The following is a 22,550-nucleotide window of genomic DNA, read 5'->3' on the forward strand; positions in this document are numbered from 1 at the left end:
ATGGAAAAACTTAAGGCGAAAGCAGGGTGGAGTTGCTTGATTTCTCTCATGTACTCTCTGCTATGCTGTTAATGTTGTTGCCTCACTATCTTGATCATAAACAGAGGTTGTTTATAACTTAAAGCAGGTAGCCACCATCAGTAATATGACTTTTTTTCACTGTGGGCTCTGAGGGATTGCTTTACCTCATCCTTCACAGCCCTCTCTGTGACTTCAACAAGATCTTCAAAATAAGTCAGAGGACTTTTTATAGGTTGGAATTATTTGGTTTCCCTGTCAGAAACGATTCCAGGAGTCCACAGGAGCCTAAGCTTGTAGTCTTAGAAAGATATGATAACATGCACTTGAGAGCATACAGACAAGCTGTTTGTTCAGAAGCCCAAAACTCCAACCCCTGTTAATGCATTGGTGTTCTTACAAATGATCTATTGTACTTCTTACTGTTTACCGACAGAGCACATTGAGCAAACCAGGTTTAAGACTGTGTGGAGACAGAGACTAGTAAACAACATTGATCAGATTATGCTCCACTATGTGTGGAAGAAGCTGAATGAAGAACTACCAATTAAAATCCTGCTAATGATAATAGGTAATCTGCAGTTAGGAAGAAGAAAGAAAAAAAGAAGAATGAAGAGAAAAATCACAGTTCAGTTCTCAGTTTCTTCCTCATTTCCTTGATAAATGAGTCTGCAAGTCTAATTTCATACATCACCTATATAACAAAGGGAACATCAATCCTGGAGTACCACTTTTGTCTTGGTGTTGCTCCCTCTGTCTCTCCCATACTCAGGCAGCACAGTTAATCCACAGAAGATTCTGAAAAGGCCAGTGCTACAGCCTAAATCTTCTCTGTCTCAGGGACAAACTCAACCTAAGCACAGTAATGCTGTACTGGCAGCAGTAACGTAGAACACCTGTGCTAGAGAGCACCAACGTGTAAGGAATTGCTGCATTCCTTCCTCACCACAGTTTCCTTCCATTTTTTTAAAGTCAAAGGTGTAAATACCAACCTGCTATTTCAGCTGTATGTTTTTGTTAACTACATATTTGTCTTCTACAACCAATTTCATTCGGAGATGATTGCCAAAGTCTTGGTTGTGACCACACTTCGAAGGTGTCACATCCTGTAAAGGCTCAGTCTTGATATGCCTGTGTAGGCTACCAGCCATGTCCAATTCTGGATCATTGCTTACTTTGCCAGCTAGCACAAACTTTTAAGGAGCAAGATGAGTTAAATGATGTAAAGAACTATTAGTAAGTAGTTTCTTATCCCCAACCTCCAATCTGCAGAACAGTAATCACTGAATCACAGTGTAAATTAACTGTAACAAACAGGAGACAGAAGAAAAAAAAAAAAAAAAAAGAGAGAGAGAGAGGGAAATAAAAAACTTACTGGGTTCAGAAGGGTCATCTCTCAACAGCAGAGTACTGTCACTGATGAGGGAAGAAAACACATAAATGTTTTTAGCAGGTTAAAATAATTATCTTCTAGGTGAATATTAGGTATTCATTAGTGTCTTTCTGTTTAGCCTATCCTAACATCTATTCTTCAGTTATCCTGTTACCAAATTAGGAAAGAGAGAGAGTCAGAAATAAAGAGAGATTTTCCCTTTAATTTGCTTTGCACTCTGATGGCTGCAACAAGAAAAAACCTTTCTGGCTCTATTGAATGAATGGTCAAAGGTACCTTTGCGGTTCCTTCACAGGGCGAACTAATCTGTGACAACTGTAGCTAATCTGATAAGAAGGCCTGCATATGTGCTAATGTGCTAATATGAGGGGATTCAGGGCAGGCAGCGGTAGTGAAAACCCACTGCTTCCTAAATGGACCCTCCTATGCAATAGCCCCGGCAACATATGCGCATTTTAACACCCGCTTAACACCGAAACAATGCGGTGCCCTTTGTTGTGTGACACAGAGGAGCGATTCCCATGGTGGGAATTTCTGCCTCTCAGGCAACGTTCTTTCAGAGGTGATAGAACAGGCTGGTGGCCTGGGCCAGGAGCTGGGGCTGGGTCGGCCAGGCTGCACGGTTACATCCACATGCATGAAACGAGAAGCTTTTGCTTGCTCCGTGGCTGAGAAAATGTGTGGGAGGGATTGGGAGAGAGAAGATGGAGGGGACAATTGGTGTAATCGTGTTGGGCCAGGTTTCTAGACAGGAAAAAATCAACTTCTAGACTATGGTGCGTTATCTAAAAGAGCTTTAATCAGGTTGACACCAGCGTGTAATCTTGTGCTATACTTCATATATTGTTCTTGGATTAAAATTTGTGTTCCACAGGAAGGATACATCACATCTTCTTGCTCCATTAGTTGTCATAATGTACCTTCAGGAAAATTCCTCTGAAAGACAGGCAACTTATTTTTAGTATTGATCATACAGTAGGGAAGAAGACTTCATGGATGTTTTATCTTCAGGAGACAGAGTGTCATGACACCTTCTGGGCCATCACTGAGCAGGGTTGGGCTGCATCTTTTGGACACATGTGTTCCCTGCAGACTGCTGTGGATTGTGGTCAGTTCACCATGTTCCATCATTTCCAGCTGTCCCACAGCCTACTACTGCAATGTGGCAGTAAAAGTGTGATCCTTTCAATAGGAATTTTTAAAATAAAATCTGATAAAGAGTATTAATACATATCTGGAGACTGATACTCACCTGAAAAAAAAAAAGAAATATTTACTAACCTACTCTTGTCATTGGAAAACAAAATCTTAAAACGGTGTCTTTGTTCTTTTGGTTCCCATCAGTGCTTTTTCTGTATGTCGGAAAAGCACAGTTATTGTGAGCTTCACAAAAGCGTATGGACAACAAGCACAAACTAAAATATTCCATGTTAATAGGAGAAAAAATCTTTTTTACTTTGAGAATAACCAAGCACTCTGGGCAGGTTGCCCAGATATGGCATCACCAACCCCTTGGTAAAGGTCAAAACTCAGCTAGCTGGCATCTTCAATCTGCACTCGCTGGCCCTGACCTATCAGGTGAGTGGATGAGATCTGCAGAAGGCTCTTCCAACCTCAGGTCTTCTTTGAATGTGGCACTCCAATAGGTCAGCAAATTCCCTGCCCACAAGGTGGGGACTGGCAACACAATGACAGTGGCAAAGGGAAAGTAATGCTAATATTAGCTCTACTACAGCATTTCAGTATGAAACAATATCTGTATCTTGCCATGAGAAGAAGAGAAAACTCAGGGAACACTAAACTCAGAAATATGGTGTGAGAAAAATGCTTATCCAGAGCACTTCAGATTCAGAGCCATTCAGTACAAAACATGGAGCAGACTTGGCCAAGTATTCCCATAAGAGCATGACCCTGGTTTTACAGCTGCAGACTGATTTTCAGCCTTCTGTTTAAACGTATTCCCAAATCGGCCACAGAGCACTAGCAGCGATGACAAAAGTCGTGGGATTCATCAAACACTGAGTAGCATCTTGAGCACCTTTAAAACGATAGTATTTGAGCTACTCAAGCCTTGTTTGCTTTTACCCAGGTCTCTGAAAGTCTTTGTGAGCAAGAACAACTTTTGTAAATGTTTCCAAATATATAAATGCATAAATCTTATTTATTCCTTTGCACTTTGTTGCATTCGGGGATACTATTTTATGTTTGAGTTCTGAATGCATAACAATTGACTCCTACTAAATGGTGACGACATTTCCTCTCAGAGGAAGTCCTGAGGGAAGGAAGGTCCCGCATAAACAAACTTCCACTCAGTACAATAGAGCGGCCCATAAATGTGAGCATTTTTTCAGGGTATGGGTGAGGCTGACACTCTCTTCCTGCTCATGCAGACCAGGGCTTATCGCAGTCCTGTTTCCCTGTAATTTAAATGTTTGCATAGCTTCTAGTTCATTTGTATTTTTCCCCACAAAGTGCAGATGTATCCCATTTTCCTGTTGCTGTGGAACATGGCGACAGTTTCCAGCAGTGTTACATAAATGACCATCTGTGGTTTAAGAAAAAAAATGCTGATGCACAAGATTGCAGTGTGAGAATTTTAGCTAGCTAGCAAAATTTATGCTATTAATACTTTTGACACTTCCTGGCAATAAAGGAAAAATGTCGTGTTCCCTCCATTTCAACATACTGTAAATATATGATAGATGGCCACCGTTGGTGTGTGCAGGATGAGACCTCCGTAGAAAAATTGAATAAAACTGAGATGCTTATGCCTAGTTTTCCTTAAGCTTTCTGTGAAGAGTAAAGGCAGGCTAAATTAATGAAAGTTATTTTACTGATCATGAGAGCATACAAGTAAACAGGAATAGCAACACTTCTTCAACTTCTTTTTAGCATCTTCGCATTTGTTGACTCCCAGAATCAGCAATACTGGAAACGCTGAAGTCCACTGCATAGATTTCTGCAAAGTGGCATGACAGTTGTTCTAGTAAGCAATGGCAGAAGTAAATTGCTGCTGCTAATGTGGATGGAGATTAGAGGAACTGAAAATCTTCTCAAGTGACTTTCACAAACATTTAGTAATGCCCCAAGTACTAGAGGGACACCAAGGCTATTTTTTTTTTGTCTGACCACCCTAAGACTGCCACCTTCTATATCATCCTATTCAAAATACTACTGTAGCAATATTTCCTTTTCCCTACTTTTGATTCCATGCTGTAGTCACTCATCTCTCTTTCCTTTTCCCAGGAGTCACCTTGTCCTGGCAGATAGTCCTGGCTAATTGCTGGCTCCATATTTATTTTTACTTCCTCTCATCCTTCTCATTTCTCTAAGTTCATTCCATATCACTGCCGAAAACTTCTCAATAGATCTTTATGTGCTATAGCTAAAAGGACTTGGAAGTTACATTTTGAATGAGCGCTTTCCTGTTCTGAAGCCCAAGAGCCACAGCAACACAAATGAAACCTATCCACGATGCCTGATAAGGAGTAAAGCAGTATGTGTTTTACAAGGTATTTTTCTTCCTTTTTTAGCAAACATTGAATTATTGTGTTTGAAAATTGCTGGGGGAAAAAAAAAAGTGCAGGCAGACATACATCAGGTAAAATTTTATTCCAAGTGAGTAAAGCTTATGCAGCCTATATACCAGGATCAGACAGGTATGAGCAATCATAATAATTTGTGCTAATAAGCACAAACATATATATGCACATGGCTTCTCATACTCATGCCTGAAGCACACTCACAAAATATGTGTATTCGTGCACTAACAAGTAAATGTACGTACAAAACAAAACTATGAATATTGCGTGTATCTGCAAGTGCTGTGACTTCAGCTTTCTCAAATGTGCATTTTGCACACGTACTTATCTTTCTGCTCTGACAAAATACTTTGAAAGTATATGTGCTCATTCAAAATGTAACTTTCAAGTCCTTTTAGCTGCAGCACATGAAGATCTGTTGAAAAGTTTTCAGCAGTGATAGAAAATTATTCCCTTGTTTCTTTCTACAGATGATTTCTGTGAACTGCAGAATGTCATTTTGTTCATTCATAAACAAAAGCAATGGGTAGATGTGGAAATTAAAAACAGACTATAATAACAGCAAACACTACAAGAAGGAGAGAAAGATTTTTCTTCATCTGTGAGATTTAAATTTTATTTCATTTGAATTTCCTTCTCTTTTCTTTCCTATTTTTTCCTTAGATGAGAAACTTTGCTTTTGTCATCCAAGGGAAAGAATGCGAGTGAAAAGTAAATCACACAGACACACAAAACTCAAGTATTATGTGTTCCTCAAAACTGTAAGCATATCTCTTTGCCAAGTCAGGCCAAATTTCCTTCTTACTTTGCAGAAGTGAATATGCAAACTTCTCCAGTTTTCCCAGTAGCTGCTGTGAACTATTTGTCATAACCTAAAGACAACTCGAGAAATCAAAGCACCTACAAAACCTCTGCTTTGGGATTACTGGAAGAATTATTTTGACTAAATTCAAACATCCTCAGTACGCAGTTCTGGAAAAACAATGAATATAAATGTCACATTCAGCCATTCACATTTAGTTCAGAGTAAGTGTTTTTCTGCCAAAGGACTATACATGCTATATAATCCTCAACTCCTTCAGGATTTTAATCCACCGTGAAGCATATGGTAAAAAGGTAAGTGTTCTGTAGAATCATTAACTTGCCTAAAGCAACGTGGATGTTCTTTATTTCTTTCTTCAGAGACAAAGAGCATCTGAAAGTAGTTAACAGCTAAACCCTATAGTTTGCTGAAGCAGCAAAAAATGAACCTGGAAATGTCCCTGCAGGGCTGAGTTTTATGTTAATTAGTCAATTCCCAGGGCAGTGCTTGTATTGACAAGAGTATGTTATTGTTCTGCTTCCTCAGTTAGTACTAGAAATGTAAGAGCACAACATATAAATACATTTATTTATCAGCACCAAAATCATCAGGGGGTTGTGGTAAATCAAATCTTTATTGGACAGAAAAATTGCAGAAAGCCCAATTCTGATCTCATCCCAATGCAAAAATAATTGTCCTTTTCATGTAATTACAAAAAGGATTTCTGTCTTTTACTAAGAGCTTTAAGACAAACTTTGCCTTGTAAAATGCCCATTCAGTGGCATTGATGAAGAAAGAAGTTATTAGTGGGCTCAACCAGCTCCTGTGCTGAGGAATGGGAAGCCAACAGAAGGCAGACCAAAAGAAAGGTAGCAAAGGATTTGCTTTCTTCTAAAGGAGCTGTGGAGCAGCTCAGTCTGGAGGAACTAGCCCTGCTGCTTGACTCCTCTCCCTGCAGCCTGGCTGCTGGGATGCAAGGCATGGTGGACTCAAGCTCTGGAGAAGCCAGTGCTTGGTGTGGCACCAGCAACATTTTGTTTCCTCACGTAGACTGTGGCATCAGGAAACAGAGGAGCTCTGGTGTGTATGGGATTTTATTGACCAAGAAGAGGCCATGCAGCCTGATCTCTCTACAAACCAGGACCTTAATTCTGTCCATTGCAATATATTTGGACAAACCATTTCCTACTACGATAAACTCACATGCTGAACAAGATTAGTAAAAAGAAGAGAGGGATGAGAAACTACATCTGGTAATAGTACTCTGGAATAAACCCACTTAAAAACAGTGAAATGTCACTGAAAAAAAGCAATTTTTGCACAAGACATGACAGCAGCCTCTTGTCTACTAAACCTTTGACCTGCTAACTTTTCCAAAACCATTCTGGCCCTAAGGATAAATGGTATAGCAAGGTTTGGGCCCACACTGCTAGCCCTCCCCTCTTTGTCCCTTAATCAAGTTAGCACTCCCATATCACCTGTTGAGAAAAGCCTTAGGTCCACAGCCAAGTACCAAATACCAAATGGTATTTGGCCATCAGCTGGGAGAAGGTAATCAGTCCATGCCAAAACTGAGCCAAAAAAAGTTCAAAGAAGGAAATAGATGTGCTGTCCATTTGCCACGGTAAACAGCACCTTTGGAAAAGCAAAACGTGATATGTTTCAGCCCATCCCAAGTTTTATGTTCAGGGATTGTTCCAGAATGGTCCTGATTCAAAGCACACCAAAAGTGTTTGCAGTTTTCCCAGTGGTTTCAACAGGTTTTGTGACCTAGACTTCAACATTTGACAATAATCAACATTTTCCCTAGAACATACCACTTAAATGCACAGAAATCTAAATAAAAATTGTTCCCATAATTTTGAAATCTTCATCTGGATCTGCTTCTGATTTAAGAAGAAATTAGATTCATTCTTATTTTGCTCAAACAAGTACATACATCTCTGCTTTAAATAACAAGAAAAGCAGAGCAAGATTTTTGAGGCGATATTTACAGTGATGACTTCCAAATTTTTTGGAGGGGAAGGCATGAGAGAACGGAGTGGGAGTTTATAAAGCTAAAATCACAATTAATCCAGTTTGAATGTTAATTGCGATGATTATTTTTCAATCTGAAACTTTCCAATATAAGTACTTTCAGTATGAGTGCAATATTTAAAAGTTTATTATAAAACTCTTTTATTTGGAAACTTATTACACAGCATAAATCCCAGCTGTGTAGGCTGAGTTGTTAGTATTTCTTTCTCTCGTGCTAAACAATGAAAAGCTACTTCCCAGAGAACTGTGACGCACAATATTTCTGTAATCTTAAAATAATTTTCTTCCAACCACCTTGTGTGTCCTCTTGCTTTTCTGGGATAAAGTTTTCAGAGGAACAAAACCCCCCAAAAAGTAATTAATCATCTGGTTCTGTTTAAGCAAATAGCTTGATTCTGTGACCTTCAAACTTCCCTCCCCCTCAAAGAAAGCAATAAGAATGTAAAGCAGAGAGAGAGAGATTTGTAGAGGTATAGAGGCTCTGACTCCTGCTGACTGTTAAAACAATCTTATCCTCAGTCCTTCACAGAATATAGGCTGTGTCATACAGCACTGGGCCCTTTCTTTCAAGCTGCATGTTGATTGCCTCTTATTGATAGATGAAAATCCTTCATAATTTCATTTTGATTTTTTAAGATATAATTTGATCGAGCTTTCAGGGATAGTTTGAAATACCTGATAATCAGATTAAAATTCACAAATCAATGCTCCCTAAACACTTCTTGAGAGTTGCACATTTTTATTGTGAAACGAAATTTCTTAACAATGTACTTTTAGACAACTGATTTTCCCATAGAAATGAACTTACTGGTCATTTGCATACAAAACTCATCTGCTACATAAATTCTCTCTTAACAAGTTGCTGAGGTACATCACCAACGTTCTAGCACAGCAGAGAGGCTTACATCCTGTTAGATGTCACTGCTCTGTATTCAGAAAGGACCCCAAAGCAAAGCAACACAATGTGATTTACTCGTCAGTGATGCCAATGATTCTTTGAGATGCACACTTTAGCACAAGTACCAGCAAGGTAAAGTTTTCAACCCAGCTCCATGGAGGATTCAGGCAGCACCATGGCAGTTTACAATCAGTACCAACTATGGTTTCAGTGTGGAAAACCTAAATAGATTAAAGTAATTTTTAGACTGGAAGACCAGCCTAAACTGTTTAGACTGGACTAATCAGGACACCATTCTCTCAACAGGAACTGAACTATAGGTAGTGTAGTTTACTTACTCAGGGATTAAAAGGGAATTGAATGACAGGAACTAGAGTCAAAAAGATTTTCTGTGCCTCAAATTAGTCCCTTTAGTACAAGACCATATTTTAAATCCCAACCTAGTGCAATGAACCAACTAATCTTCCAGTGCAGTTCTACATATCTTCTCAATATCTGTTCAATCTGCAGTAACAGGATTTAATAATTCACAAATAGTTATTGAGCAAAGCAGACATATTAAATTCCATGACTAGAGTGTAACCTACACTATTCTCACACGCACTTGGCCTTGAAGTGGGAGCTCTGTGCAGGGGAGACAGGATACACGACAGTAGGATGAGACCAACAGTTTCGTTATCACATATTGCGTAACAGATTTCTTTTCCTCCTTTTCTTCTTTTCATTATATATCCCTTGGTGAATTCCTCCAGAGCTATATTACCCCTTTGGGAAAGCTTATAGAAAAAAATCTCATCTTGAAGTGTAGCATGCATCTTCCCTCCAGATGTCTGCATCTCCAGTCAATCTGTAGACTCTTTGGCAGTGCTAGGCCTGTGCTTTCTCAGTAGTTGTTACATGCCTGAGTGTTGGTGGCTGCCTTATTGTTTATGTGATTAGTCACTCTTGGACTATTTTAAGGAGGTGATGTATCATTTTTGTAAATTTTAGATAAACTTCATTTATATTCTGATGATTGATGCTGACCAGTTATCTAGCTAATTGTACTTTCTTGTGTATTTTCTCCAGAATCTGAAGTGCATTCAGAATGAACAAAAGCTTGCTCGCTTCTTCTTCTTCTTTTTTTTTTTTTAAAAAAGGAGGGGAGCCGTTGTAATAAAGCTAACAAAACTGTCGCTGAACTACAGCTTTATAATAAAGCTTGTGACAAGTTCTGGGATCTAAGCCAAAGTCAAACCGAATGTACATTTTATGAGGGTGAAAGGTTTTACTGGCCAGTCTGTTTCTCTTCCAAAATACCTTCATTTCATATGTAAACGCTAATAGAAATAAACAGGTAGTACCATTAACTTCTATTTTTGCCTCACCACCTCCATTTTGTGCAATAAGCCACAGAAATAAATTGCAAGAAAACTTGGGGAGGGGTTAAAATAAGCAGAAAAAATAATGAAATGAAACTGTGTTATATCCCTCCCTCTGAATTCCATCTGGCCCTTTGAGACTTCCTTAAAATTATTGGCAAAACTTATTATTTTGGGAGGAGAAAGGGAAGGTAAAGGAAGGAAAGAGGAGGGCTCAGGCTAACTCAAAAAGAATCGTAATTATAAAAAGCTGCTTTATGTTCCTCCCAAGCTTTGTTTTTCTTTGCAATGCTAAGCCAGCATAGTGGGGAATACATTCATCCCTTTGTGCATACCTGATCATCATTTTGCGAAAAGCCCTTATTTCTCTTACTTGGTTCCATTTAAGTCAAAACTCTGAAGTCTATGGGGGCTGTGCCTAAATAAGCAACAGCTCAAAGCAGGAGGGCCTCAGGGCCCCCTTGCTCACTGTATCATATACACAGCAAGCCTGTGAAAAAGCATGCTTGCAGTATTCATCCTACATCCTTCTTATTTCAGCTCCTATACATGTGTTTCCTCTGATTGCACCTTGTAATAGACCCAAGACTGATAGCTCCTCAAGGCAGTGCCTTTGCATTTACTATGTGTTTACAGTGTACTTCTGCCAAAAGCACATCCTTACGCCAGGGTTATATATCAGTACATAAAGATGATATATTTTTATTTTTTAATTTCAGAGCTATATTAAGTAATTGTAAGTAATCACATGATTAGTGGCAATTAGATCTTTCCTATATTTAAACTGCCTGCACTCCCACTGACTTCCGTGTATGCAAAGCTGGTGCTGAGATTGCAACACGACTCCCTCCTCGAGCTGTACCAACACTACTTTTTTCCCTGAGAAGCAGTTAACACAGAGAACTAAGCATTCTCTTCGTTTTGAGGAACCATGTTTAAAACATTTATAGGCATCAGATACAATGAGGTTAGCCAGATAGGGTGTTTCCATTTGTTCATGTGTTGTAACTATAGAATGTAGGAATTCTTATATTAGCATTTGCTTTGTTTTTCACAAGTGAACTATTTAACTGAGCTCATCTATCTGGAGTCCTGTATTTGCAGAAACCAGATATAAAAGATGTCAACACACGTAGAATCCTGCTCTCTTATCTGTTAGTGTTGCTATAATGGAGTACGTATGTATGTACTGTGATACTCATTAGATACGATGACAGTCATACATTCAGTTGTATTGCTTCATCCTTCTTTTATCTATTTGCATTTCTTTCTCTCTGGATGAAGTTAATAACCCACCTTTTATCACATATTAAGAAGTATCTTCTCCCGATAAATGAGGTTTTACTGGTAATTGAGAGGAACCTGACAAAATCATGCTCCAGAAGTTGTTTTTTTACAAGAATGAGCTCTAAATCTAAACAAAGTGGGAAGCTCTTTACTGACATGCCCTCGTCTTGCCTTCCTTACTGTTAAACTACTAAGTATATAGCACTTTGCAGAATGGTTATGTCATCTTAAAAAACTTAATTAAATCACTCAGCAGCCAGTTGGAGCTATAAAAGCACTGGTGGAATCTTCTTACTGAAGACACTTCACAACATGTCTCTAGGCCAGACATGCATTAAGGCATGATTGCACTCACTACCCTGATGTATATACTGATCTGAATCCTTGAGCAGTTGCATAATACACACACGATGTCTCACAAGTGACTCAGAATGTGTCCACACTGCAATCAGGGTGTGCAATTCATAAAGACATTTCTTCAGAGGTTTTAATAGACCTACCCCCAAATAGTGACCAAGTATGGCTAGTCTGAAACTGGGTGTTATCTCTTCCAGAAGAATTTGTGCATCTGATTTTTAGGACACTTGTGCCTGTAGCAGAGGCCTTTGCTGCTCCTATACTCCTATAGCTGGACTTGTAGAATCTTTTAGATGTGACAACATGGGAGAGAAAAAGAGCAAGGGCAAATGAGAACCATGGTGCATGCAACATTTTTTTTTTTGTTGCTGATTCACAAGTTATATTCTAATGAGCAGTAACTATACAAATAGGCTCTGTTGAAAATGATAATTTCAGGTTTGATAACACAAACACTGATTTCCATTAACTTGCTATAGATTCGACCTGTATACAATAGAGATTTTCTTATGATCACTTTCCATATAGTTCACAGTCTGTATTACAAGATGAGATTCATTTCACAACATCATCTGGTACAATTACAATATAAAAAAATGCTTGCAATCAGCAGCAGGCATGTCTTTGTGGACGGCCTTGTTTGTCACTCCACTAGAGTGGATTAACTGAAAAATAGTAAATGATTCAGGGCAGGATGAAAGCAGTGCTTGGGAAATAAAACCAAAAATTTGAAAACAGTACAAAAGACACAGCAGAAGCAAAATTTTACTCAGTGATTAATGATGAGAGTACAGCAGCAACCTGGAAAAGAATGCTGTAGTGAAACTTTATAGCTCAGTGTGAAAGTGAACAAGAGAAAGCATACACATTGCTGCAAAAGTTCTTTCTTAATAAATGCAGTATAACACTGCCACAGATGTAGCACTAAATTTTCTTGTCAACCCTCAATTAAACAGTGGCAAGACAACAAGAGTTCAAGTTTATGGTGGTTGTTTTCTTCTTTGTTTAGTCATTGTTTCAAATTGGCCAAGAATCTGAGATAGATTCAAATTTGGACAGGACAAATGCATAAATCCAGCCTCTTGTTTACTTCTGAATTGCAGAAGGTGTAACTTAATGTAACCATCCATGGTCAGCTTCCCTCAAAGAAAACTCTACTGTACAGAGTGGGTCAGATATCAAAAGGACAAAGTAGAACACCACATATCTAGGGGCTTTCAATATTGGAATATTTAGGATTTTTTAAGGGCTCAAGAGCAAGCAAATGAGAAATAACTCTGCCTCTAGCTCACAGCAGCACTGATTTCAGCAAAACATGCTCAAATCTTGGGATGAGCTTAAATGCTGCTACAGTTAAACTATGATACTGTTCAACAGAGAGCAAGTCAACATTATATTTGCTGTAATGGTGTTTCTGAACCACAGCATAGACTTCTTCCTTCATAACTGAAGAGTGATCCAAGCTCCAAAAGATAATTCTTATCCTAGCCAAAGGTGCTATAATTGTGGATATTCTTGTTAGTGATATAACAACTCCAAGGGAGTACATTCCTCACACATCTGGAAAGTCATGATCCCTCTACTTACTCTTGGGAATTAATGAATCTTACATACTTTTTCAATACACACACACACACAAAAAAAAAAAAAAAAAAAAAAATCAGTTGTAAAAGAATGATTCACTTCTAATTCTTCTGGCTAGGAAAGTAATAGATGTATTTTTCAACTCTTACTCTGTGGAATTAATTCAATAAGGCCACCCTGTTCTTCAGGCAAGTGCGCAACCCAATATCTGCCAAACAGAAGATAGATGGGAACAGATTGCTGCACCACAGTTTAGGTGGGAAACTCCTGACTTTGTATAGACACATTTAGCAAAGTGGCAAGTTTGGAAAAATAGCTGCTTTTTGGCATATTCGATGGCTGACCTGTGATTCCCAAGAGCTCCTTTCTGAATAAAGAAACTCTCTACCAAATAGTGCTCGTAAGTGTTTAATTTTGGTGTGTAAATATGACCCTGTGAGCCAAATGCTTCAATTATTTAATGGATATGAACCCAACTGCACTTGCTTGTTTGCTCAGTAAGGATTTAATTTGCTTTAGTTAAAACGTGTCTCCGTTTGATCTCCTGGGACCTGTCTACAGTTACTGAACTGGGCTTTCTATATAGGTGTCTCCCTCTATATTCTTTGCTTATTATGAGGTGTAATCATGTCTTTTTTAAAAAACAGTTTTAGTGTTGCAGTGAATAAATGATGGTATTGCAGCATTCTTTTTCTTTCTCAGATGACAACTTAGGCCCCATTTTAAGAGAGGCTGAGAATCCATATCTCCACTCGACTCCAGTGGGTGTAATTGAAAAGTAGACAACCGTTCCTCCCATTCTTCAAGATGCACAGACAATAGTAAAACTGAAATCTGAACCCCATGACAAGGTGTCAAAATATTAATGTCCTGTTCATTCAGTCTGTTCTTGCCTTTTCCTCATGGACAGCTCACCTCTTTCAGCCCACAGCAATACTTAAGCAACTGTGCTGAATTCCAAAAACTTTTGCTGTTTCCAAATATTTGTTGCCCTGGGAGTATGTAATGCCAATGGTACCCTGAGGGAGCAACAAAAGGCATTTGAACAGTGAGGCATCCCACAGTCTTGGCTCATCAAGGAACCTGGGTAGATATTAAAAATAGACTGATGCCAGAACCTTGTTCTGTGTGTTAAGAACAGGCTAAAGGTAAACCAGAAATGTTGAAGGGAGATAGGAAGTATTAAGGAATTAAGGATAAGTAACTAATATTCAATCTGAACATCCAGCTCAACGAGTAAGGAAAAATTTCTTTCAAGGTTTTGTTAAATGAAGAAAGCAAATAAGCAAACACCTGAGACAAAAGTTTCTTGGATGGCAAGGATCGGAAATCCTGTTAATTAACATTCACATTTCTTCCTTTCCACCTCAAGGAGACACTCTGTCTCCTTGGAGCATCTGTCCAATTGGTTGTTTCAGCTCTGTGGATATTCTGCTGATAGCTATACTGTAGATTCCCATGCCAGATACTTGAGTTAATTAGCTTGTGGGCTGCTAGTGTCAGACTTGTTTAGTGCAGGAAAAAGAGCTGACAACAAATCATCACTGTGTGAGATCTTGATTATTGTTTAGATGCAAACAGCAACATGCTGGCACCGCCTTACAAGTGTTTTCAATTACAGAAAGATGTTCTAATGCTAACACAGTGATGCTGGCTTTTTTTTTTTTTTTTTTTTTTTTAGGAGAAACAAGCTTGATCATTGATGGGCCCTAACCCTGCACAAGTGTTTTTTATGTGAATTTCTTTTAGGTAATCTTGTTTTCTCTGAGTTCACAGGTTCATAGGCCCAGATCCTCAGTTTTTAAGGTAGTCTCTGATAACCAGTTGCTAAAACACAGAGGGGCCACAAAGGATACTGGACATGCTATACAGTCAGCCTGCATTCACACAAATATTTACATACACGCATCTAATTGCTTAGAGAAATTAACATGAACATAATTTGAAAAAACACAATGTTCTGCAGTTCATTCTTTGCAATTTTTAAGTATGCATTATGGAAAGGCATGGTACTGTTGGTAACAGCAAGATGCTTAGATTCTGTGGTGTTAAGATCAAGGAAAAATACGCAAAATTACATACTTACAGCTGGACGTTCCTGCAAATGTTATTTATTGTCTCACTAAGTGTTGCAGTACCCAGAACCAGACCTGGCCAAGTCCTGGTTTGAAAATAAAAGGGACAATTCTCACTTGAAATGTTTTGTAATTTTTTTTTTTTTTTCATTTTCATCGAGACATCCTGTTGACAATACTGTCTTCTACTTTTATTGCCTCGTACCATTTCATTATTTTACTGTAAGAAACTATCCAGACTTACAGTGAAATGTAAGACAATCTCACTGACTACAGTAAGACTGTGTGAAGAAGGTTCTTCCATGTATACTTTTCACCAGTATTTTGCAACTTCCCTGGTCTAATCAGGAAAATAAACGGTCATGAAGCATAACCCAGAATCAGAAACCTAGCTGAGTCAGGATATAAAAAAGCCACAGCTCAGATCTCAGAGGATACTCCAATGACCTGTTTTGACCTCAGCTGCTTCTGAATCATCAAACTTCACTAGCTTGATAGCTGTAGAATCAAGGTACAGATAAAGGAAACTCTGTGCTTCATGAACTTGCACAAGCAGTAACAAGTAACTCGAGCCGTGTAATTAGCTACTTTACATGTAATTAGTATAATATGTAAATTGGAACTCTTGGAATTAATTATGCAACATGCATGCCTGAATTTATTCTATAAGTAGCAATCAAATATTCGATAAGTGCATTGTGTTGTATTCCTTAAATCTGTAAACAAAAAAGAGTTGGGGAGTGATAAAGCATAAGTACGTAAACAGATCAGAAAGAAGACATCGGATTGTTCTGCATATGTTTTAGGGGAAGCAAACAATGCCAGATGTTACGAGAAATAAAAATACCATACAAAATGAAATGCAACTGTCAGTCTATTCCTACTAAAGACATAGAAAAGCTATAACCTATGGGTAGTGGTCATGATGATAATTCTATCAGTGACGTTTAAAATAATCCTGATACTGATAGTTTTGAAACTATGATATCCCAACTTTCTCTGTCAATTTTCAAGACTCATACTTAACTCAAAATATAGGCTCAAATTTAATTTCTTCATCCGTAATGCTCACTTAAGAGGTTAATAGTTTACTTTCAACATGTACAGTCAGCTCAGGATTGATGTATCTAGATTGCTAAATGGTACTATAGATAAACGTTTTTCTTCAAAACACTTGGAAATTTGTGGAGAAAGCAAAGAGCTGGGGAATTCAGAGGAGTACAAGTTATTCATTGCAGTCTATCATTTTCATTAGATTATTGTGATGTGGCTAAGCAAAAGCAAGCAGGTAGCTAGAGAGCAAAAAGAGAGAATTTTTTTTAAATACCAGTTTGTCAAACACACCTTTCATAAATGGTGTGATTTCTCCTACCAGATCATTGCTAGGATCGCCCCGAAGTGTCTGAAGTGACACTGATGGTTCCAGACTGGTTTCAAGGCTTGTATTGCAAAAATGCCTTCTGAGTTGAGAGAGAGCAAATTGAGTCAAGATTTCCAAGTGATCCTTGCAAGTCAGTACAGTGTCAGGTGCAACAGTGATTGTATTAAACCCAGTTATAGATAACTGTGAAAACATTTATTCATGACAGGACAAAACAGAGCTAAGAAGCATAATTCCTGTGAGACTCTAAAATGGCCATGAGACAGACATTCCTCTGTGATAGCTGTAACGTTATCAGCCAGAGAAACTATGATTTAGCTAAAGATTTCCCTTTCATTAAGCAAAGAAACTTACCAAATTCTTGAAATTCACATGGTCAGACATGAGATGTGTTAATTTAGGACAAGCACACTATGGACAGGATGTACTTTTCACATTGTCAGAATATAATGCTTCTTCCAGGTGACATCTGTAGCCTGGCTGCTTTCTTTTATGAATAGATTAGACAGTTATCAGTCTTTAAGCTCAGATAAAAGAGCAAGTCATTTTATCAGTTCAAGCTATAATGCTTCAGATTGTGTAGAAGTCCCAAGCTTCTTCTAAAAATGATTTAACTTCTTCCTCTTATGCTTTCAGGAGGAAAGATAAATTAACAGGACAGTTATATATGAAATGACCCAGGAAAGCAATAGAGAATCATTACTGTTAGGAATTTATTGATGAGGGCAGCATACCTGTTCAATCTGGATCTAAATCAATGTTAGCTCTTGATTTAGGCACTGAAGACAGTGCTTGGATACTTCTGGGCAGAGAGTGCTGTTGAGATTTAGTAGTCATACTATTAACATGAATCCTGCTCAAAACCTAGGCTTTCCAGTGCTAAGTCATATGGAAACATGCTCTGCTCTGAAAGGAGAATTTGGAAGCCAGAAACACCCTGTGATGCTTTTGAGGTGGAGTTTGTATGGTGAGAGAGACACTTTTTAAGTCAGCTGGTATAGTCAGAAAAAACACTCAGGCCTACAAATGCTTTTTCAGGATGTAGGGATTTCTAGCATTTTCTCACCTATATTAAAGAACTCATTCTTTTTTCCTGTACTAAGGGTGACTGAAGGATCTGAGTCCAGAGAGAATTGTACATATGCTGTAGATTTCCTATTTTATTCCCTATCAGGTAAGTATGCCGTGTGTGGATCAGTACTTCCATAAATTACAGAATCTAGGGCCTGAGCAGCCAGCAAGTAAAGCAGTATCTTTCAATCTTATGAACATGTTAACTTTATACTACCTAATACTGGGAGCCATAGACCCTTCCCCAAGCAAGCAATTTCCTCCTAGCCACCTAAGCTCACAACTCAGATGAACAACTCAGAAGAACAATCAACAAGCATGTTGATTGATTCATACATGTGAACAAAGTATAATGCTGGTATAATATGTAAACAATTAAAGATAACCTCCCATCCACATGAGTGAAACTGTCCCTTCTCTCCTTGATTGCTAACAGAAGCTGCCCATGTGCATTGGGGTCAGCAGACTTTGAGTGGTGGGGCTCCCATAAGGTAGAAGAGCATCAGATGAGCTCACGAGGAATGAGAGCATGCAACCACTGTGCCTCTCATTCCAAAACAGCCACCATGATCAGGTTTCTCTTTCTTTGCAGTCTAAATGGCAATGGCCACAACTGGAAAGTTGCGAACTTTTCAATACAGTTAAGTTATAGTAAAGAGCTTTACAAAAGGATTCTTTGAAAGATTTTATGAAGTCTCTGTGTAAGCAGAAATAAAGAATCTGATCTGTAACTTTTTCCTTAACCAAACATTCAGCAACCTATAATATTAGTTATGAAATAACTAAATTATTTTCCTTACCAGTGAAATGTTCCTAAATTCACAGCTTTAGGGGGAGTGGGAGGGGATAAAGTAATTTAAAAAATAATAATAATTTCTGTGATTCTTTACATTTCATTACTAATATTTAACTGTTGCCGTGCATGGCCTGTTTTTATGACTGGATTCTGCAAAAGTTCACTGGGTTGGTTTTTTTTACTGGCAAAGATATCAGCAGAAAGCAGAGTTTGGGGGATGGTAGAAAAGGGCACATGTGGCTTTCCAGAACCAAAGGTTTCGTTTGCATGCACAAGTCTGCATGCCAGCACTGTGTGCACACACGTAGGCAGCGAGCAGCTAAGCAGCACAGCTTTTATTTCCAGAACTTGGTGCTCACACGTCAATGTAAAATATTACCCTTCAAAAAGAATTATTCTTGCAAACATCATGAACCTAACCAAAGTGTATCAGATAAATTATTCACTGTTTCATTATTCACTCAGCTCTACTTCTGTGGGTGTGCTCCCATCAGCATTTTGAAAGTCAGCCCAAATACTGGAGCCTACCTATGAGTATAATGAGAGTTAATGATTCACAAAGCACAGTTCTGATTTTAGTAACAAGTGTTTTTAAAAATCGCTTTCTAGACTCACTCTGAAAGAGATTAGCATAAAATGTCCTTATCTAACAACCTAAAAAAGAATGGTTTGATATCAGCTTTGACAAGCTTTTCAAAATCAGTTTTACTGTTGTCCACTGTTGAAGATAGCAAGACTGTACAACCAGTACTATTTCTCCTCGCATCTATCAAAATTTCAGACTTACCTCTTCATCCTTAATGAATTTCTTTTATATAAATTTCTCAGAGTTTTCAGTCCAGAAGATGTACAACCACATATAATTGGACTGTATAATAGCAGTTTGAAAACAATTCAATGTAAAGGTACTAAACCACTGACTTCTACTACCAGATGTCAGTAAGGGTCATGCTCTGTTAAGGCACCTCCTGATGGTCTGAGTGAATTCAGCCACACATAGCACGGACCAGTGAAAGTACTATTATAGGTACTTTCAACGTGCCTGCAGATCAGTCACATTTTAATTTTACATTCTGAATGGTGCACATCCAGCCTTTGGGCTGATCAGTTATATGAAAGTACCACAAGCAAAACCAGACAAATCCACCATTAAGGCAACAGGTTCTCAAGGACAGAACCACTAGAAATGTAAGAAAGCTTCACCCAGGAGGATTCCTTCTCAATTTTCAGAGCAAAAGAACATGCTAGAAAAGTTGCCAAACCAAAACTAGCTGATGCATTTCTTTGGATGAATACCTCCTTCTCCTTAGCCTGTTAGACCTTGTTGACCTAGGTCAATTTAAACAGAAAAAAAAAATGCAGATGGTATATGATTTAGCCTCTACAGCTATTCAGAATGAATCATAGATGTCAAATACTTCATTAAGAATCCCCAAGCTAGGATTAATCTCCAGGGCATGATACAGTTCATTCGGGCCACAAAAAGGAGAATGTGTTCTCTCTTCCTCGCTTCTAATCTGTTTGACTCCCAAAATGCTCACTGGATAGCTTATAATAAATAGTACAAAAAGGCATTTATTATGAAAACATTTGATGAGAGGAAAGATGATGATATCTATATGCAACTTAAGAATCTTAGGCATATACTGTTTCAAACGCTAGACCTGGATGGCAGTCAGAACTCTACTCATCCTTCTCAAGAATATTAAAATCCAACTTCTTCCCTGATAGCATCAATGATCAAAAGGTATAAACAATCAGGCTTTCTATGCTAATGACTGCACTGAAATATTTCCTTAAGTAGTTCAACCAATTAGAAGGAGTAGCCGCCATTAAGAGGAATGTTAATAATGGATTAGTTATATACAATCCTTTGAAAAAAAAAAATAGTTTTTGATCCCATATATCATTTTTCTTGAGATTTGAACCTTTTTTTTTTTTTAATTAAACTGTTCTCAGAAACTTAGAGCATGATGCTACCAGCCTCTTGCCTTTTTATTAGCTTAAATTGTGAATCATTGAAAAATTAATATATTTGTGATTCATGCATGACAGAGGAGATCTGAAAGCTTAAGTAATAGAGTTCTTATAGAAGAAAGACTAGTAAGGCAAAGGATTTCTAATTGCTATGAACAGAGAAAAGCTCTTAAAATGAAATCACATTTCTGTAATTGGATTTCAGTAAGAAGTAGTGTCAGGATTAAGACTTGACTTTTTAAAGTAGCACAAAAATTTTTGAAAAAAGAGTAACTGTGTTTTATTCAGATGGATATGGAAAAAAAGGGATTGCTTATGCTTTGGGAGTATATTAGCCACAACACATTTAGAAGAAAAAGAAAAATTCTAACTAATTGTGTCCTCCACTGATGATTAGATTAATACTTGTCAAAATTTGGCCAATATACATTATGCTAACATAAAGTCACACTCAACTGTGGATTCTATTTAGGCCATATGTTGAGCAATCAGTGCTGCAGTGCGGGAGGATATGATGAGTAACTCCATGGTCAATTCAAAATTAGTAGAAGCATCACATATGTAATTGTTACCAGTAGCAATGCAGACTGTTTAAAAGGTGTGTGTGATTCCTCTGTAGGCTGTTCTCACCATAGAGTTAAGAAAAATAACCTAATTTTTTCTTTGTTCCTCATTAATGTAGTGTGATTCTCTTACGAAGGAAAAAGAAGGGAAGGAAAGGGAAAAGCAGAAATACACAACAGTGTTGGTCAGGAGCTTTGTTTGGAGGGCTTCCCAAGTTTTTTCTACAGTGTCCAAATCGATATGCCATCAGGGTCAACCCTCATTCATAGCATAACAGGTAGTTCTGTCTCCCAAGTGAACCTGTGGCCAACTTGTCTGAATGTCTCCTCTGCTTTGCTGCAGAGCCAAGTTAATCCATCAATATGCATCCCATCGAGGCCAGGTGGAACATGTTAGTCAGTCCTAGCTTGGAAAACTACCAGTGAAGCCCTGCATGACAACTGCAGAAATAAACCCTGGTGACTGGTGAATCACAAATCTCCGACAGCAACACTGCTTTCCAAAGGAAATTTAGTTCTTGCTCAGCCAGGCTGAAGGACACATTTTGAATGCTAAGTACTTGTGTGGCTACGCTGTGTTAGTTCCTACTAGTTTCAAACTTCTTTCAAACTATGGTGACCTTCATACCAACCTGCAAAGCACACAGCTGAAACACAGTGCTCTGATAGCAAGCCTGCTCAAGCCCTGAGTAGTGGAGGGAATCATGGAACCATTCACTCTTTTGGCAGTTTTCTCTTTCCTTCAACCAAAAAAAAAGGGAGGTATTTTGAAGATGAAACTTCTGGTGGTTACGTGCCAGTCTCACAGTGTTAGCATCCTTAAATAAATATGAGCATGCTACTCCTGCCTTAAAAGGGTTGTTTTTTTGTTTTCTTTTTTTTTTAAATCTCAGAACAGCAATGTTTAGGAAAATACAAAAGTTTTGCAGGTTGAAAAGCATTTCCCACACAGCTCTAGTTTTAGTAATGGTAGGCCTCCAATATTTCAAGCAATTTTGGTTTCAATTAAATTAATAGAAGAGAAAATAAAAAAGAAAGGGCTGGGAGGGGGGGTAAATTTTTCCTACCCCGAGGGAAAATTCAATTACTTAAATTGTTCTTTTGCAGAAGAATGAAACAACTGCAGCAGAAGGAACGTTGGAAAATGTCATCTAATCTGTTTCTGAAATGCACTTTATGCAATGAAGCACCATTTCTGTGGAGTCCACAGATTTACTCCAATTTAGACTACCAGCCAAACCCCAGTTCTCTAGTTCTGGTGTTATTTAAAAACTTTTTTAGTTTTGAGTGTGCCTATTGCCAAAGCAACTGAAGCATCTAGGCTCATTCCACAGTGGCAGCTGAAGTACATGGGTTTCCTTGGCATCTCAATAGCATCTACGAGATGCCTTGGAAGCCAGTGACCAAG

General features: G+C 38.2%; 1 long non-coding RNA gene across 1 annotated transcript in view; it reads right to left on the minus strand.

Moving 5' to 3' along the window:
• Window positions 1–9,810: 9,810 nt before the first annotated feature.
• The window catches only part of LOC116230037 (uncharacterized), a 179,754-nt gene continuing 167,014 nt past the window's right edge, over window positions 9,811–22,550 (minus strand). Inside the window, exon 18 of the long non-coding RNA XR_016464054.1 lies at window positions 9,811–15,440. This is a non-coding gene — a long non-coding RNA (uncharacterized LOC116230037). The remainder of the gene's footprint in view (window positions 15,441–22,550) is intronic.

Source organism: Phasianus colchicus, chromosome 2 (genome assembly GCF_987193195.1).
Source record: "Phasianus colchicus chromosome 2, bPhaCol1.hap1.1, whole genome shotgun sequence".
Taxonomy (NCBI): domain Eukaryota; kingdom Metazoa; phylum Chordata; class Aves; order Galliformes; family Phasianidae; genus Phasianus; species Phasianus colchicus.